This window comes from Medicago sativa, chromosome 4, assembly GCF_051527215.1.
Source record: "Medicago sativa cultivar Bolivia chromosome 4, Bolivia_mono, whole genome shotgun sequence".
NCBI lineage: Eukaryota > Viridiplantae > Streptophyta > Magnoliopsida > Fabales > Fabaceae > Medicago > Medicago sativa.
In genome coordinates this window covers 35,601,732-35,616,912 of record NC_140752.1, presented here as the reverse complement: position 1 = coordinate 35,616,912, position 15,181 = coordinate 35,601,732, and positions in this window count along the sequence as shown.

Genomic DNA, 15,181 nt, shown 5'->3' with positions numbered 1-15,181 from the left:
CCCTTGCTAGAGTGCTTCAATGAGAATGATGATTGAGAGGTCACTCGTGATCAACCAACATGATAAGACAAATGGAGAGGTTAAGTATTTAAAGTCCTCGAATACGTCTTCATCACACTTTTACCCATGATGTCCTTGAGAATTAAGGAGCTTATTGTGGAGCATCATCCTTGACTTGCTTCATTCATCATCAAACCTACACACACTAGAACAAAAACAAACCTTCCCCAATCTTTTGGGAGTAAGTGAAAAATAAGGAATACCAACATTGATTTGTGAGATATAAGATGCACTTAAGAGTGTGAAAGTTACAAAGAGAGCACATCTTACTTTTAGTGTCTTGGACAACCTAGAGGGACAAAGATCCTTCAAAGTTGCAAGACACAATTACACAAATCAATTAGGATTCCTTTGGCTTCCAACACAAGTTGGAGCCTTGGGATGGATTTCACAACAAGTAACTTTAGGCACCCACATCATTATCCCTTTAGGAACTTCGACCCTCCTAATGTGACAATGAGGTGTGGTGTGACCACTTATACCACAATAATGACACCTAATAGTAGGAACATAATTTTTGCTATGAAACTTGTTTTTCCTTACATAAGAATATTTAGTATAAGGTCTTTTAAAAGGAGTTCTTTCATCTTTTGAATTCATAGAAAAAGTCATGGTTCCCTTAGAGACACGTTCTAGCTTCTTATTTAGAGAATTTATCTCTTCATGAAGGCTAGGGTAATCTCACAACTAGCAAAGCCCATCCAATTATCATATTTGGGTGACTTTGTCTTAGGTGACTCAATTGTGGGACTTACAATTTTCTCATGAACAAGTAAAGCATGCTCATATCTCTCAAACTTTCAAATGCTTCCTTAAGTTTATAAATTTCGGATTCTAGTTTCAAAATAGTTTTCTTTTGAGCAATTAGTTTCTCAAAAGCATTTAAAGATTCAGCATGCATTTCCTCAATGGAATCTTGTAGGTCCTTATAAGTGGGTTTAAAATCGGAGTAAGAGTCAGAATCAGAGTTCGAGAAGATTAACTCATTTTTAGCTTTCTTTGTTTAACCCATGAAGCAATGTAGTATTGGAGGAAACTTCATCCTTATAAGTGGTCATCTTCATCTTCATCCTTGTTTTCGGCATCACTAGTATTGGAGGAAACTTCATCTTCTTCCCAAGCAATGTAGGCCTTTCTTCCTCTTGAGTTACGATTGGCTCCGGACATTCATTTTTGTAGTGTCCCACTTTGCCACAACCGTAGCAACTAACCACTTTCTCATCATTATCCGATTCTCTTCCTTTCATTGAGGCCTTTCTAAAGTTCACTAGATTCTTGTCATTGTGCTTTAACTCATTCCTTTTAATGTAACGGTTGTACCGCCTAACAAACATGCTAATTTCCTCTTCATTTGTACCATCATCATCAGATTCTTCATTATTTTGAATCGAAGAGGTAGAGACGGACGAAGTGGTGCTCAAGGAAATAGACTTCCTTTCCTTATTCTTGGAGTCATCCTCACTTGACTTGAAGCGATTAATCTCATGCTCGTATTCCTTTAATTTGCCAAAGAGTGTGATCATACGAAGAGCATTGAGATTTTATGATTCCTTGATAGCGGTAACTTTTGATTGCCATTCCCTTGTCATACATCTCAAAATATTATTAGTGCAATCTTGGTTTGAAATTGTTTTACCAAGGTTTTGCAACTTGTTTACAATATGAGTAAATCTCATTTGCATAGATGAGATGGTTTCACCATCATTCATGCAAAAAAGCACATATTGTTGCACAAGGGATTTTTGATTGTTTAACTTCATCGGTTCCATCGTGAAGGGTTTCCAATGCATCCCACATATCTTTGGAGGTATTACAATGAGATACGGAATGATACTCATTAACCCCAAGAGAGGAGATGAGGATATTCCGTGCCTTCAAATCGTATTGGACCTTCTTTTTGTCATAATCGCTCCAATAGGCTTTAGGCTTATCTTGTGCTACACCATCGGCAACAACATGCGGTTGAAACCGCCCGTTGACCACGGTGTCCCACACGTCCATATCCACTGATTGGATGTGAACACTCATGCATTCTTTCCATTAGTCTTAATTTTCTCCGTTGAAAATAGGTGCTCTATTATACGCCCCCTTGGGCTCCTTACTAGCCATAGGGATCAACTCTTCCGGTAGTTAGCCGTAAGAAGAGACCAAGCTCTATGACACCACTTGTTGGTCTATATGGCTAGATGGTTACCAAGCTAAAGGGGGGGTGAATAGCGCGTTTGAAAACTTTTCAGAGATTTTGTGAAAAATGATTTTAACAAATTGACTATTTGAAATTTGCAATCATAATTAATGAATCAACAAATAGCAAATATATGTGGAATAAGATTTTATCTTAGAATTGAGAGATTCACGATACAAATCTTTGTACACAATCAATTATTAACAATCCTTAAACAAGTTACAAAATAATACACAATTTCAAACCAAACCTATAGACAAGAATAATATGCTATCGATTCAAAAATACAATGCAAGCGTAATTAAAGAATTGAATAGACTTTGCAATCAATTGATCTAAGAAAATTGCATGAAACCTAACTCAATGAATTAGGTGAATTTTCAATGAAAAACTACTTAGATCAATACTAGCAATTTAACCTATCAATTATTCAATTAATCACAAGTAGTATTGAAAAGTAAAAAGGATAGGGAAAGAGAGAGAACACCGGTGTTTATAGTAGTTCACCCTATTTTGTCCTCGCTTAGGGCTACGTCTACTCTACTTGATGAAGTACGCCTTCACCAAGGTCATCCACTATGTAACAAATGTTGATTACAATGTTTACAAGAGTTCCTTCGAATTAAATCCCTAATTTTTCAACTCCTATGTAAACTACTCCCCCAAACTTCAAGTACCCCTTGAATTTGATGCTTCTTGAATCTTTGGATCCTTGAATTACCCGTGCACTCCTTCGAACTCTTCACTCGAGTCTTCAATGCTACATCCGGCAAACGAACCCCCTTCTACTTCAAGAACAATTAGAAAGATCCCCAAGTCCTTTATAGGTGGAATGAGATTATTCACTTCCTTTAAAGCCTTGATTAAGCCCAATCAATCTTCTTGAGAGAACCAACTTACAATCCCTACTAGCACACTAGTGAATCTAGACACTCAAAGAACAAAGTGATTCTAAGAAAAAGTGTTTAATCTTGAAGAATGTATGAACAATGAGTTTTTGAGACCTAAAGAGAATAGTTGCAAATGATTCAATGATTTGGGAGTTATGAGGAGGAGACTATTTATAGAGAGAGGTGATAAGTCTGAATTTTCACACAAAAGTAACTGAGTGAATCGATTCACTAACTTAATGAATCGATTCAAACCATATAAGACAAAACAAGAGGGAGAAAAAATGGATGTAAAATGGAACGTGTCAAGAGATATTTGAATCGACTCAAAATGCCCAGAAGAGGATTGATACGATTCATACAGAGAATGAATTGATTCAGACAAGGTCAGAGAGATTGATGAATCGATTCAAACAGAAAATGAAACGATTCACACATGAATCGATTCATTATAAAAATGAAATGAATCATAAGGAGCCCGAGAGCAGCATGCCAATTTTGACAAACACATGAATCGATTCAAGCCAAGTTTGAATCGATTCATTAAGAGCCATAAAACAAAATGCAATTTATCTAGGACACATGAAATGAATGACTATGTTTACAAGGGAGGAACACATAGCTAGATCCTCTAGGGTGCTTTTACATAACTAATGAGCCTGTCCTAACAACAATAACAAATAATCTAAACATCATCAAAACAACTTATTAATTAAATATATGTTATAATATTCTTAAAATCAAAAAGATACTAATCATAAGCATTAATTTATCACACTAAAAACACACTCTTTCAAAAAATGTGAAAGATTTCTCAATTTTGCTTTACATTTCTCTCCCCCAAAGCCCTTCCTTCCCTTCCCAAACAAAGCCTTACACGACATATTTAAGTTCCATCAATTGCTCACATAAACCCCTAATTCGATTTATAACTTTAGTAACAAAGTAGACAACAGTCCCCGTGAGCTTAACTCAGTTGGTAGGGACAATGCATAGTTTATGTAGGGATCAGAGTTCGAACCCCGGAAACCACTTATTCTCTTAAAGGAGAATTTCTAATCACTAGGCTACTTGTATAAAAAAAAAAAAAAGATAATACACTTAACTTCGCACATGGACGCATTCTCAGTTTGATCTATGTGTTTTAATTGTTAATTCAAAGTAGACAACACATTTAACTTCAAGCAATTGCGGGCGAACACATTTTTTATTTCGATCTATAAGGTCAGTTATTAAACCGAAGTAGACATAAAATTTAACTTCTCTTGATTATGTGTGTGCACCTTCACACACAAACAAACACTTTTTATTTGATTTATATCTTCAATTATTAAATCAAAGTAGACAACACATTTAACTTCTCACAATTGCACGTTCACACACTTTCAATTTAATATATAACTTTAATTAGTAATTGAAAATAGACAAGACATTTCAATTCCCGCGATTGCACCCTCACATCTTCGCACACAAAATTATCCATTATTAATCAAAATTTTAAAAGTTTAAAGAGTGTAGATAAAAAAAAAGGATAAGTAACATTCACTCTTGCTAATGGTTAAAAAACTATTTGATGCAATATGTTAAGAAATCATAACATGACCTATAAACAACAAATTATAATCTGTAAATATATTTTAAACTGAATTGACAAAAGATAATTTATATGTTTTATTTAAAAAGCAAAACCTGACAACAATTATATATAGGTTCAATTCTATAAACAACAATTATAATGCATCCTGCATTTCTTTTGTCAAACAAAAAATAAAAACAACAATTTCCTTAAAAAAAACAACAATTATAAATGATTGGAGTTCAACCAATATCTTATTCTTGATAATATATATTTAATCATTACATTATTGCCACTTTATTAATAATAGTTTTTCATTCCACGATTTGTTTTTAATTTCTCATTCATCTGGTGTATAAGGGAGATTGAGGTCGAAAGCTTGAACAGGAGGCTGGTTCAAGTCAAATGGTTGCACATGTGGAGGTGGTGCATTTTGTGGTGGAGCTGGTGCATTTTGTGGTTGATGTTCAACATTTTGTGGTGGAGCTGGTGCATTTTGTGGTTGATGTTCAACATTTTGTGGTTGAGGCTGAGCATTTTCTGGTTCAGGCTGGTTATTTGGTGGTGGACCTTGTTTACTTGATTCTAATATATAATCTGGATGATGTTCTTCGATAACATGCACTGTTAAAGCTTCTCGAGATGGAAACATTGTGTCACATTCACCGCATAAGAATTCTAGCTTTGACATGATATTTTTTTATGCTAGTGATTGATATAGATTGAATGGGGAGTAAGAAAAATAAAAATGGTAACAATATATATAGGCACAAGACCCTATTTACTTTGAGTGCTACTTTTTGTTTTATATAATTTTCATAAATAATATAAGATACGTTATGGAAATTACTGTTGAATATTTAAAAAGATTTCCTTTAACATAAATTTCTCCTTTTTTTTTTGACTAAACATAATTATTTCCATAATGCACCCAAAATTGAAAATAAAGATTATCGCTTTCTTCCTCAAAAAAAGATTATTGCTTTCTTTTTTAAAGTTTTTTATAGGTTCTTTTCACTGGAAAATATTATATTTCAAACATTGTCTTTTTTGAAATATTGACTGAATACAACATCTTCCGCTAAACTCAATTCTCATCGGTGTTTTCATTGTTTACTTTTTGCAAAGTTAAAAAAGGAAAGAAAAAAAATGTAGTAGCATAAACATTACAATAATAAGAGATAAAATATTGTATTTATTTATTTTTATTGTGCTTCTACTCCATCTAACATTTTTTTTAAAATTATATATTAATCTTATAGTATAATAATCCTGTAATATCCCAAAAAATTAGAATATTGTTTAGTGTCAATTATAAGTGATCCTAAATGTGTTAAAGAATTATTAGTAGTTAAAAATAAATTAGAATTAGAGACTTGAGAGTATATTGGTAATTAGACCTAAGAGCATGAGGACATGTTAGTCATTTGGCATAAAAAGACAGCCATGTTAATATAGAAAAGCCACACACTTAAGAATCAGATTTTGTGAACCTTCTCTCATGTTCTTCTCATACTCTCTCTCGGCCAAACACTCAAACATCACCACCATCAATTCTTCATCTCCCAAGTTCTCTAATCCTTCATGCAAATTCTAATTTAGGTTTCTAGCTTGTTCTAATGTAATGGGAAACCTAGAGAAAGTAGATTGAAGATAGAAGAATGTTGAAAATTAGGGTTCATGGAGTGAAGATTGGGAATTGGAAAGAAATCAAGAAATCAAGAAAATCACGTTGCCAGACAATTTGGGTTAGTTCAGCCTAAGCCTACTTCTTTGTACCAAAGTGTAGATGACCTGAGGCAGCCCATGATAGAACACCTTTGGAGGTCAGCTTTACGCAAAGCTGAGAAACGAACGCTTGTTATCAAGCCCATTTCATTTGCTTTATCTACTTCATGCACTGAGGCATTCTTTCGATGGTGGCAAGAATATTACAAGCGCCAGACCAATCGAGTGAATCCCGATCAATTGCTTCCTCAACTAATCCTTGCCTTTAATATTGTACAGAACAGGACAAAGAAAAACAAAGGTACGCATATTCGAGAAATTCAGGCTTTTCAGGAATATTTTCAAACCACATACAACCCTTTACATTTAAAACAGACAGTTAACTATGCTGCCCAAACTTTAAGGGATAAAATTTACTATAAACTTCCTTCGATGAAGTTTCCTCCTTTCACTCCCAGTAAATATGTCTTTGCATCACATTTTAAAATGAAATTCCCACCATTGCCAACCAGTGAATTGGCATTAGCTTTTAGGCCACCATATCCAAAATGGCTACCTTGTGTTTCTTCATTGGGAATGAAACAAAAACTAATAAAGAAAGATGAGGATAAAGTGACTGCATCGAAATTGGACCTATACACCTTTAGAGGCCATCTTGGTTTAGACCTACCTCACATTCGAATCACTTCTCCAATAGGAGTAGGTATGACAATATCGAATTTTGTAACAAAATAAAATTCTTAGAGAAAAGGAAATTGCTACTTATCTCTTTGTTTATTCGTTTGCAGCTGTCTCCCTGGATTCAAAGGACGGCACCCAAGGTGATGATGATGAAGAGCCAAAACCATCGAAGTCTAAGTCAGGGAAGCCCTTTAAAAAGAAAAAAATCTTCCAAATCGGAGAAAAAGCAGATTGTATTTTCTCCTGATCCATCTCCTGAACCTTCTCCCATGGAAATTGAGGCCCCTGCACCGTTAAAAACTTTTTCAGCCTGACTCTCCTTCTGAGACTGTCGAAGTTACTACAACTTCGGGAGTACCCAAGACCAGAGAAGGCCGAAGAAAAGGAAACACAAAGTCCCAGAGATCAATGTCGAGACAACGCATACCGACGGGTCTCCGACCAAATCAAGTTCCAAGAAAAGGAAGCAAGGCCATAAGGATTCCAATCCTAACAGTGCTCATTCTTGTGTAGGTGACAATGTCTCGAAGGTAATTTATTGAACTAATGCCATACTTAACACATTTCTTTTCATGTCATTTCGACAGTCCTTTGCAATATTTATTCTACTTCTTTCAGGGTGTCGATCATGGCATTGCTGATACATCTCAACAAGGTCAACTTCTATCTTCTGACAAGATAACTCCCACTCCTATTGTTGAGGAAGAAGAAGGTGTCGAAACCAGCTCTCCTGATGTCGATGTTACTTCTCCCAACCAACCATAAAAAACACATGATGAAGGCTTAAATCTAGACAAGTTGATCGAGGAGGAAGGAAGAACTCTTGAGAAGGACGTTTCTGACCAAGGTGACAATTTGTCGAACAAGGTCACATCAATGGCCAACTTTGACTTAAAGGATGCCACTATAAGCCAGGAAGAACTCGATCGTCTTGAACAAGAGAACCCTCTAGACGCCTTTGCTTTCTTGATGAAAAATGACGCACTATTCTCGAAGAGTAGTGGGAAATCCTCAAATGTCTCCGCTGATGCTCCATCAGAGACTTCGAAAGAAAATCTCTTAGCGGAATTTCGAGATAAAGTCTTGAAAATCAACCTACTGGAGGCCATCGAGCCAGACGAGAGCGTCATTGATGAAGTGAAGGAGATACTTCGAAAACTGAGTGAGCTTCCTTCTGGCTCGAAATTCCAAGACCTTTCTCAAGTGTTGGAGCCTCTGCTCAATGGCATCAATCAAAGTTTCCAACAAAAGAAGACTAGTTAGGCCGAACTTGAAGAGAAAACGCAACGTTGCGACCAACTTTTGGCGGACGTTTCTGCTTTCAACTTCATGTTCGAAGCCTTTCAACAAGAAACTCCAGTCACTCGGCAGAAGGTTGAAGAGATCGATGCTGCCATTGGAAAACACAAGGCAGAAATCCAGGAATTAGAGATCCAAAAGACCAACCTTTTAGACAAAGAGAAACTTATGAAACAAGAGGCTCATGTTGCCCTTCAAAAGGCCAAGGAAACAAAGCGATTCCAGCAGCAAATACAAGTCCTCACTGAAAATCGCACGGTCCTCTATGGAAAGCTTTCAGAATTTAAAAATCAACTCGACAAGCTTTTGTCCGAATTTGTCGTTTAACACAAATCTCTTTGTAATAATTTTTCTTTTTGAAAACATTTCGTTCCTTTTTTGGTTTTGTATTCCATGACGGCATCCCTACCGGTTTTAATGGTATTAATGCTTTTTATTACTTAGACATTTCACTTGCCAATTTTATTTTCTTTAAAATATTACAAAATACTATTTAGGAACAAGTTTCAAGAAAAGGTAATGATGAGAAACTAAAACGTTTCTTTTTGCTTAACCAAACAAGTTAAACTTGCCTGGGAAAACGTAAAACTTCTTGTTAATTATGACATTAAAGGAAAATAAATAAAAAGTAAATAAATAAACTTTACAACATCCCTCTTTTTCCTAGGCAATCTGCAGCCATCACAACACCATGTGTATGCATCTGTGCAAGTTTGAAAAACCATAAAAAAGTAACCCCCTCAACTTCTTCTTCCATTATAAATACCAAAATTGTATTGAAAGTTCCATCATCTTCTTTCCATTTCCATTTCTTCGCACAATTCTCAAACTTTTCTCTTAGTTTTCTTCTCAAGAATGGAGTTTTTGGGTGATGATCTTCTTATCAATATTGCTAAGAGGGTTGCTGAGCGTAGCATGCATGACCTTTTCTACTTTCAGAGAACCAACAAAAGGCATGCAACGCTTTGTAGGGATCCCATTATCACCAAATCTTTTGGCAATGATTGCATTCCTCTTCTTACTGACCTGGAACCAAGACATGAGAAACTCGATTTCATGAAGCGTTTATGGGCTCATGGCAATCCTATGTTCTGTCTCCTTCGGTGTTCTCAACAAATGTTGAATGCGACACCAAATCTTGGTACCATAGACCGTTTACTGAAGAACGCTGTTCCCTTGAAAAGTGCTGAATATTTCCAACTCCTCTTGAGGGCTCTTGGTCCATCTCCTCTAGATTATGAGGGACTTCTTGAGGATTTCAAGGAACTCTTGATGACTAGAAGGATGGAGCGTTATTGGCTGGACATTCTGGGAGGTGACACTCCTTTCAGATTTCGTTGTACATGGTACAGGAGAGCTATGCCTGCATACCTGATGCATCGCCAGTTTTGTAACAACTGGCTTAACTGCCAAGGAGATGGAAGGGCGGGGCATTATCGCGGCTTTCTTCCCGCTGCTGATGAAGACTACAGCTTTCACAACTTCTGCATCGATTGTCGCCTTGACTCAAAAGTTCGATGGTTTATCGAAGTCTTTGGCATGAATCATCAATGGTAGATTCTTTTAGTTGTTTTCAGACTTTGATCTTCAGACCAGCATCGTTTAAGCTTTAGTCTATTTTAGTTTGCTTTATTTGCATTTTTTTTGTAATGGTTAGTTTATCCATTTTGGGACTTATGATGTAAACTGCCCGCTAGTTGGCACTAAATTTTAATGCCATGTTTAGTGTTTTATTTCGAACTACTCTGGTGCAATTTTACTTTCTTGCAACATCGGCTTATATTTTTTCAAATATTTTCCGTTTATGCGCATAACTCTTTGATCATCATTTAATTCTTTAATCTCATACGCATTATTCGAAAAAACTCTTCGAACTTCCCATGATCCTTCCCAACTAGGCGACCATTTCCACAACACTCGATTTTTCTTGTCCATTGGCAAAATAACTTTCCATACTAAGTCTCCTTGAGCAAAAAGCTTCGACTTAACTTTTTTATTATAAGCCTTCGCTATTCTTTCTTTTTGCTTTGTGAGAACTTCTAATGCCATCAATCCTTCTTCGTCTAGATCTACTCACTCATCCAAAATCATATCCTAATATTGATTCGTTGGAATCTCAAATTGTCTTTGGACTCTAGTTGATTGAAGCAAAATTTCAACTGGCAAGACAACGTTGAAGGTGAGAAAAACACAAGAAGGGGGGTTGAATTGTGTTTTGAAAAATTCTTCGTTTCTCCTAAAATTGAACACACTGAACAGAAGCTAAGTGAAACAACTTCTGAAGTGATAATCAGAATATGAACGCAGCAGAATAAAACAGAGAGAGAGGAAGAACGACACAAAGCAATTATACTGGTTCCTTCCATAATCCGGAAGTAGTCCAGTCCCCCTTGCACTTCCAAGGAGATTTCACTAAGAGTAATATCTGATTACAATTGCTCAAGAACACATGCAAGATAATTCCTTTGCTCAAGCACACTTTGCAAGAGTCTTCCTTTGCTCAAGAACACAATCAAGAGACTTCCCTGCTCAAGCACAACTGTAAGAGACTTCTAACTAAACAAAATTACACAGAAAATTGTTTAAGGTTGAACACTTGATATACAATCAGAGGTGCTCACAATACAAATCAGATAAAGACTCAATAACTTAAGAATTTCTAAGATGAAACTTTGAGACACAGAAATTCTAAGTGAATGCAGAACGATTTCAGTAGAGGTTTCGCACTTGTAAAAATATTGTGACTCTTTCGTTCAGCATTACCAAATCTCTAAGTCTTCACTCCTTTATATAGAGGTGTGAAAGAGACGTTGTGAAATTGCCAGCACATCAAAAGAGTCGTTGTTGAAGCTTGATATTTCACCAATGATATTTTGCCTGATTTGGTTGTTGTCCTATGAAGAACCAATTTGAAATCCATTCCTTATCCAAAGGAACATCTATGCAGGCGAAGCTGTATTCTGGAGCTGTTTTCTTGTTTTGTAGCATGGACACAAAACAGAGTAGTGGAGAAGGTGGTTGTACAGTTCGTACAAAGTACAACGTCAACGCTTTCGTCCAAAATTGCAAGCATATGTCTTCAAACACCTTTGAAATGACCGTTGCAAAATTCCACTGATCTTTTGTTGTCCTTTGATGAATTTCGATCCATGACACAGCTCTTGAATTCTTGAATTTCTCAAATTCAGTTGATCTTCAGCTTCTGGTGAAATGGCTTCTGATGAGGCAGCTTCTGATAACGCAGCTTCTGATGATGCAACTTCTGATAACGCAGCTTCTGGACCTCTTGTCTTCAGGAGCACTATTCTTCAGGAGCACTTTACTAACTTCAGGAGCGGCTTTACTTCAGGAGCGCTTATTCTCTTCAGGAGCAGATTGCCTTCAGGAGCGTCTAAGCTAGCTTCAATTTTGTTGATCCTTTTTGCTCTTTATTTGTTCATTCAGAACCAATAAATGATGCAACTTTTTAATTATGGTCCTGTACACTTGAACAAATATTAGCTAGTCCAATTTACAATTTTTAATACCTTGTTATCATCAAAACTCTTTAAGGTTCATTGTTAAACACATTTTGTTCCAACAATCTCCCCTTTTTTGATGATGACAAACAATAGTATTTAAAATTGATCAATTGTTGTTAATCTAATTAACAAGTTGACTTTGGGGTTCTGAGGTTTGTAAGCTCAGAATCTGAGGTTTGTAAGCTCAAACTCCCCCTGAGTCTGATAGTCTTTAAGGTGAGGTTTGTAAGCTCCCCCTAAGTTCTATCCAGGTTAATTAAATTCATTTAACGCACAATAATAACATCAGAGCTTTAAATGAAATGAATTATAGATGAGAAGAGTGGTTCAATTAATTTTTATTTGAAATTTGATACTCCCTCATTTTTGATGCACCCCTCTTTAGGTAAAACAAAAAATAGAAGTTTTTCAAAATTTTCAAATATCATTAATGGGGCTCAGAGCCTTTAAATACTATCACATATACTTCCCCTTTTGTCATTAGCAAAAAGCAAATAAGCAATAACAACAAAAAGATTTGAGAAAAACTCAAACAAGAAGAGAGTATAACTAAAATTAGAACCTATAATCTCATCAAAAATATAATCAGAGCATAAAAAAGACTGAGTAAAATAAAGAAAATATCCAGGCATTCATGAATCAGAACCAACTAAGCATCAGAAGCAGTAAAAAGATAAAACAAGGAATGTTCAGAAGCAAGAACTAAAGTAACTAAAACAAACAACAAATAAAATATTAACACTAAGGTGTGCAACTAAGGGTTGGTTTGTTGTTGTTTCTTCATTTTCTTTAATTCTTCTGCTTGCTTCTTCACCATTTCTTCAAGAGCTTGTTGCCTCTGAAGAAGTTCTAGTTCCCTTGCTTTAGCTTCTTGCAGTTGTTGTGCCATCCTCTGCCTGAGCAGCTTGAACATCCTTGCCTCTCTGGTCAAGTAATCAGCTTCTGAGAAAAATGGCTTGTTTGCCAGAAGCAGTCTAGGACCTCCAGCTCTAAGCCTTTGCTTCAGATCCTTTAGCAATCTTCTGACAGTAGCTCCCTTGATTCTGATGCATTTGTTCTTTACCGCCTCTATCATCTCAGTTGCTCTCTTCTGAAGTGATGCCCATTCTTCTTCATATGCATTGGTGAGATCAATTGTCCTTCTTTGATCCACCAGATCATGCATTTCAGAGAGGATCTTGAGTAGCTCTACATCCATATAATCAGATTTCAGGATGTCCATGGGTTGTTGTTCAAGGGTTTCAAGGTCAGAATCACTGAGGATAAGTTCTTGAACAGGGTGGGATTCTGAAATGGTGATTTGTTGAGATGGAGTTGAAGATGATGGTTGGTCAGAAGCAATGTGTGAGGTTGAGGTTGAGGCTTGGAGATTGACTTGATGATTGTCAATATCCATGGGAGTGGGTTTGGGTAAAGTTTGTTCTTCTTGTGGTTCAGTATGCTCTGGTTGTGGGTTAGATTGAGGTGGTTGTTGTGGTGAAGTTTGTTGAGTTTGAATGTTAGGTTGGGGGTCAAAGTCAGCTATGGGTGATTGTTGTTGTGGGGGTGATGTGGGTTTGTGGGGTTCTGGTGTTTGTTGTCGGGGGCTTTATGAAAAAACTTTTTCAGAAGCAACTGCTTCTGGAGTTATCTCAGAGGCTTTTTCTGAGTTAGGTTTGACCAGATGTAATTCACCTGAGTAGTGTTGGACAAGATTATCCAAGACAAAAGTGTCTTCTTCTTGCTCAGGTGCTGGTGGTGAAGAGGGTGAGATGGGGGTAGAGGTGACTGGAATCTGACATACCTTGACTGAAGTTCCAGCTACTGAAGTGGCAGCATCTGGTGCTTTTAGGACTGCTTCTGAAGTTCCAACTTTCTTCGAAGCTTTATAAGCCACTTCCTTGACTTCTACAAACTTCTCCTTGAAGAATTCATCACACTTTTCAAGTCCTGAAGCCTTAAGCCTTTGATCCCTCTCCAGATTGTACTGAGCTTCCTTTCTTTTCAGTTCAGCTAACATCTGAATAGCTTGCTCATCAGCTTCCATCTTCATATCAGAAGTTACTTCCACCATTGGAGTAAAGATGGGGGGAGCAACCTGTTTCTTGCTGACATCAGTATCAACTCTATTCCTCTTCTTCGTAGGAATAGAAGCAGCAACAATTTTCTTCCTCTCCTTTCTATCTGCTATCTCATTAGCAGCATATTCCTTAGCCATTTTGGCCTTGGCAGGAGTCATTTCAACCATAGAGGTTTCCATTTGTACAGGTGCCTTCTTCTTCTTCAGCTTGGGCTCAGCCTCTTCTTTCTCTAGCTCATCCAGAGCTTCATCCAGTTTTTCTTTATAGAAAACAGTTTCAGCTTTCCCTCTCTTACTCTTAGCAACCTTCTGTTGCTTGCCCTTATCAGTAGCACCCTTGACTTTCCTTCCTTTAGCAGGAGCAGCTTCCTTCTGAGAGCTTGCATCTTCTTCCAAGACATACTCAGCTACTGATTTAGCTAAGATTTCAGGATTACTTTCCTTAAAGATGGAAGGAAAGTCCCTGATAATCTCAGTTTCTTCTATGGTCATCTCTATCCACTTCTCATCTTCAGGGGTTTTCTTGATAAACTTCATAGAAAATAAGCTCTTGCTACTGATGGTCCTTTCAACAGTAAAAACTTCGAAGCATTTATCAGAAGCATCCCTTGTTTTCTTCAGAAATTTCAGCACTCTTCCCTGATGAAAGATCTCAGACAACAATCTTCCATAAGGCACTTGCTTCCTTCCTTTGACAATGCCTTCATTAATAGCCCAGCAGAGATGATCCATGACATATCTTGGGAAATTTATCTTTTCAAGCATAGCCATGAAATAGACTGCTAGCTTCTGTTGGTTGTTGGGTTGATCAGACCCTCATGCTCTTTGAAAGAAGCAATCAGTGCAGAATTTCACCAACATCCTATTGTGAATTTCCATTTCTGAAGGCTTGCCCTCTGAGTCTCCACCCAGAAGTAAGTTGAAGTAGCTTTGCAGCAGGATGTCATCTTTCTTTACAATTTCTTGGAACCTGTCTTCAACATCCACTCTGCATGCTTTAGCTATAACATCCTCAGTGATGGTTATAGGAATGCCCATCACTTCAGACCTTATTTCTAAGCTACTGAAGGAGGTGGGATTCTTTTCCACCGTCATCTTCCCTTTCTTCGACCCAGCTTGTTTACCTACGACCTTCGTAGGCTTTCCATTGAAGACCTCAGCCCTTAACCAGAAGTCTTTGAC